At 45.3% G+C, this 5438-nt stretch overlaps 1 pseudogene; it reads left to right on the forward strand.

The window, feature by feature from the left end:
• Positions 1 to 1035, forward strand: part of LOC102474070 (ATP-dependent RNA helicase DDX19B-like) — a 1484-nt pseudogene extending 449 nt beyond the window's left edge.
• Positions 1036 to 5438: the final 4403 nt, after the last annotated feature.

The raw sequence follows: 5438 nt of genomic DNA on the forward strand, positions 1-5438 counted from the left end.
CCGCAGAACTTAATCACCCAGTCACAGTCTGGCACTGGGAAGACAGCTGTGTTTGTGTTGGCCATGCTCAGTCAGGTGGAACCTGTGAACAGATACCCCCAGTGTCTGTGCTTCTCCTCAATATATGAGCTCGCCCTCCAAGCGAGAAAAGTGATTAAACAAATGAACAAATTTTACCCTGAACTGAAGCTAGCTTATGCTGTTCGAGGCAATAAATTGGAAAGAGATCAGAAGATCAGTGAATAGATTGTCATTGGCCCTCCTGGGACCGTCCTGGACTGGTGCTCCAAACTCAAGTTCATTGACCCCAAGAAGATCAAGGTGTTTGTCCTGGACTAGGCTGACATGATGATAACTACTCAGTGCCACCAAGACCAGAGCATCCGCATCCAGAGGATGCTGCCCAGAAACTGCCAGATGCTACTGTTCTCAGCCACCTTCGAAGACTCTGTGTGAAAGTTTGCCCAGAAGGTGGTCCCAGACCCCAATGTCCTCAAACTGAAGCAGGAGAAGGAGACCCTGGACACCATCAAGTAGTATTACGTCCTGTGAAACAACCCGGACGAGAAGTTTCAGGCCCTGTAACCTGTACAGTCCATCACCATCGCACAAGCCATGATCTTCTGGCACACCCACAAAACAGCGAGTTGGCTGGCAACAGAGTTGTCGAAAGAAGTTGGCGCTGCTGAGTAGCGAGATGATGGTAGAGCAGAGGGCTGCGGTGATTGAGCGTTTCGGAGAGGGCAAGGAGGTGGTTCTGGTGACCACCAACGTGTGTGCCCACAGCATCGATGTGGAGCAAGTGTCTGTCGTAATCAACTTCGACCTTCCTGTGGACAAAGACGGGAGCCCAGACAAGATCTACCTCCACTGCATCGGTGCACTGGCCACTTACGCAAGCGGGGCCTGGTGGTCAACATGGTGGTCAGCAAGCACAGCATGGGCATCCTGCAGAGGATCCAGGAGCACTTCAATAAGAAGATAGAAAGGTTGGACACGGATGATTTGGAAAAGATTGAGAAAATAGCCAACTGAGCAACTCTGCCAGCCACGGATGCCAGCCCTCGGTGCCACCCTTGCCCGGAGACAAGTACTATCACCATGGCACAGGCCTCAATGGTCACCAGAGACAGCGGGTGAGGAAAGAGAAGCTACCTACCTCATTCTCAATTATGTTTTGACTTCACAAAAATTCATGCAAATGGTGTGGAATGGTAGAAAATGTTTACACAACTTTGGAAGATTAGCCGGGAATACACAGAAATTTACCTTTTGGGAATCCCGTCTGGTTTTGGTCAGAGTCCCAGTGATTATGCTAATCCAGATGGAGCGGCTAATGGACCAGCCTCCCCGCCAGTGTGGGAGTGACTGAGTAGAGGTGAGGAGGGCGGCCCCTGTAGGGAAGAAGTGGGAACTTGGCCATGGAGTTTGGAGTGTGGCAGCAGAGGAGGCCTATGGCTGCTACTTTGGACTTGAGGTTGGACAGCTCATCTGAGTGTCACCAGCACTCTCTGTCCTAGCATCCACAGCAGGAGGGGCTTTGCTGACCTGCCAGCCTCCGGGGCCTCTGTGGGCGGGTTTTGTCGCAGGAATGTGGCCTCTTCTCTGTAGGTGTGGTCTGGATGTGGTTCACATCTGAGATAGGCTGGCTCTTTGCTTGTGCTTGAGTGAGTCCTGAGGAGGTATCATCACACAGAATTGGTGGTGGTTCTCACTTGCCACATCATCTTGTCTCATGTGGCATCATTTTTACCTCCCTAACATTGCCTTGACTCTTTAGTTGCCCCAGGAAATAAAAGGTGATCTGAGGTTTGGATTCTCAGTGCAAATTATGGTTTCAGTCTCATGGCCAGCCTCAAGGTGGCTCTTCATATGGTCAGCAGGAGTCTCAAATTCTTGCTTTATTTCCAGATCCCAGAAGGCAAGTTTTGTCAGAACTGGAAAATGATTTCAGATATTCAGCATTTTCATTGTAAAGGGATTCTGAATGTCTGTGTGCAGTGTTTGGAATCCAACACGGCAATCACAGGACTAGATGGACCAGAGCCACTCATCTATCTGCCCATGGAAAGAGTAGTAACCAAAGCTTTTGCTCCATCCTTCTGGGACGTGCTTATGCAGAATCACCTGAGTGAGCAGTAGTAATAGGCATGTCCTCGGTGTGGCCAGAATAGTTGGTACCACGTGAGAGACAAAGTGGAGCAGAAGCAGAGATGCAGGAGCAACAACATGGAGCCCCAGCCAGGAGTCTTCATCAGCTCTTTGGACTTCTGAAGGGTGGCCACTATGTACAACCTGGAAGAAGAAATTTATCTGATCAGAACTATTCTAATCCCAGATCTTCCTTGTAGGCATTTCTGTGTTTTAGGGTCAGATCTGTCTCCTGAGGAGGGAAGAGACAGTGTTAGCCTATGATGATTTCCTTAAGCTGACACCATAAACTGAAAGACTGTCAATCAGCCACAGCCAGTAGGTACTTGACTATGGTCTTCATGCTTTTGGTTCATTCTGATCCATTCGCAAGTTTTAGAAGAGAAGAAAACTAAACACCCTGAAATGACTACAAAAGTGCAGTGATTAAAGTAAAGCCTCTTCACTGGGCTGCCGGCTGTCTGCATTGCCCTGTCACCTAGTACATGGGTCACATGGCTGTGTTCAGGGCAAGGTGTGAGGAAGACACCAGGAAGGGTCTGCTGCAGACTTTTCAATAGCAAGAGGAAATAGGGACCCAGTAGATGTGTACATCCACAGTTTGTAGTCAGGGCTCTTGGACTTCTAAGACTACTTGATGGATTTTGTAGAGTCCATGAAGTGTATACAGTAGTTTGAGTTTAAATGCAAAGGAGTGTATGTCTTCTAAAAAGGTAGACTTACTGTTGTGGGTGTCTCTGGGTTGCCACCCAAATTACTGCAGTTCATGTGCCTTCACATTCCACACCATTCCTGCCAGTGCCTGGTCCTCAGGGCCCAGTGGTACACATACTTCTGTGACCTTGTGCAACCTAGAGACATGAGCGATGTAAAGATAATGGTGAGCGTGAAGGGCTCTAATCCTGGGATTCTTTTACTGAGTTTAGTAAATTTCTCTATGTAAAATAATAAACTATACTTTAAAACATGGAAACCTGGCAAAAGGAAAGCTTGGTAAATGGAAAATTCGGGATGTTTGTTATCAATAAACAATGAATTTTGTTGAAAAAATAACTAATAATCTATCATATTTATATATTCTAGCAAAGAGCAATTCAAAATTAATCAGAGACTATATTGGATAGTAGGGAGCTGGTGTGAGGGGCTCAAGGAAAAAATACTTCACAGACATAAAAATGTAAAAATCTCTGTTAAAATGATGTATATGGTAATATCTTTTATTTCATTGTCACATATTGCATGCATACTTTGAAAAACCATATTATGTGCTATAGAAATGTACAATGATTCAATTAGGTAAGAAATCATTCAAAAAAAGCCCCTAAAAGATAGTTCTGGGCCTGCTCTGGGTGCAGTGGTTAAGAGAGCCAGATCCCACATGGCTGACTGTGTGGTTTGAGTCCTAGATCTAGTGGCTTGAAAAACATGTAGAGTTCTTATGTGTGCATGCCCAAAATCCCAACAGGACAGACAAATAGAGGATTAAGGATTGCAGTGTGACATCCTCCTTAGGGGTGCTTTCTCCTTCTCCCTCTCTCTCTGCCTCTCTCTCTCTGATAAGTGCATGTGCCCTGTGGCAAATTAAAAAGACAAGAGAGAGAGAGTTCATTTGAAATAGTATCAAAATAACAAAACAGTTACAAATAATTTAACAAAGTAAATAAGTACAAAACCCATACACTGAAAACTACAAGCCACTCCTGAAATTAAAGAAGACCCAAATAAGTGGAGACATATATCGTGTTCATTGTTTGAAAGACTCAGTGTTGTTGAGATGGGAGGACCCCCCAAATTAATCTATAGATTCACCAAATCAATAGCAAAATTCTAGCATGATTTTTTTTTTGGTAGAAACTTATAAGATAATTATAAAATATATATGAAAAAATCTACAAAAATCAATACAATTTTTAAATGGAAGAACAATATTAAGAGATTTAAACAACCTGCTTTCAAAACTTAGTATTAAAAGTTACAGTAATCAGCAGAGCACTGTTCCATCTACAGCCTCCTCATCACTCAGGGACACTGAGACAGTGTCTTTCACTGGCCCTGGCCCCAGCTCTAGCTCCAGCCCCAGCCCAACTCTCCCAACCTCAGAGCTCCCACACCCCACTTTCAGAAAAGTAGGCTGCTTTCTTCTTCTTCTTTCTTTTGCTAATTTCCTACTTCTTACCCCATAGGGCAGCCCACAGCTCTCCAGCAGAGCCCAGTTCCATCTGCAGCCCCTTTATACACTCTTTTTGTTGCAGAAAATCAGACATAGAGGAACAGAAACAGCACTCAGAGAGCTAGGAGAACTGTTTTATTATGTCAGAGGGCACAGAGGAGTTAATACTCTGAATCTCCAGCCCTGGCTGAGAGTTGGACACAGTCTTTTATGGGTGAATTAGGGACGGGCAGTTTCAGCACACTTGGAGTGTCCTATCAGAGAAGAGGATCTGTGTCTGCCCTATTACAGAGCTGATAGAGAATCAGGGAATCCAGCCTGCTCAAGGCTTCTGGCTGCTCAACAGTTCAGGGGAGGGGCAGCTAGCTCATGGGAGAACATGAAGCCCAGGCAGCCATCAGCCCTGGGCTGTTTCAAGGTTGCTCAAAAATTCCTCCATGTCAGAACAGAAGGTTCAGGCAGTTATCAGCCTTGGGTTTCTCTATATCATTCCCCTCTCTTGAGCCTCCTCAGTCATACTCAAGGAGGGTCAATTAACAGGAGGGCAATAAACATAGCTTCCATAGTGACAAACAGTTCATATTTGATGGCTTCAAGGGGGAAAGTTGTAAGAGTATTGTAGGGGTGTCATTCATTAGTGTCCTCAAGCTTCTGCCATGTGTAGATTGGTCAGCATCCAATGTGACCATAGTAGGGCTGTAGACTCCTCAAGCTTCCATTGTGCATATGAAGTCAGCCTAGGAGTCAGGTCTTGGTCTTCTAGAAGGTCACCTTGATCTGCTGCTGCTCAGGGTGGCTTTTAATAGTCCAGGTCCTGGAGTCTTATGGTGCTGCAGCTTGCTCTACTCATGAGTGGTGAATCCACAGGGCTAGCCTTGCAACCTTAACTGCAGTAGGGGGAGCAAGCAAAATATCATATGGCCCCAACCAGATGGGCTGTAGTGATTCTTTTTTCCAATTTTTTTAACCTCATGAGATCCCCGGGTTCATGTTTGTGTACACAGTTTTCAAGGGGAATGAGGACTCTTTCTAAGGTGATATGGGCTACTCTCTTTTTTTTTTTTCTTTCTTTTTTTTTTTTTTTTGGGGAGATTTTTTTTCCTATAGGGGGCGGGGG

This window comes from Tupaia chinensis, unplaced genomic scaffold (assembly GCF_000334495.1).
Source record: "Tupaia chinensis unplaced genomic scaffold, TupChi_1.0 Scaffold141861_1, whole genome shotgun sequence".
NCBI classification, from domain to species: Eukaryota; Metazoa; Chordata; class Mammalia; order Scandentia; family Tupaiidae; genus Tupaia; species Tupaia belangeri.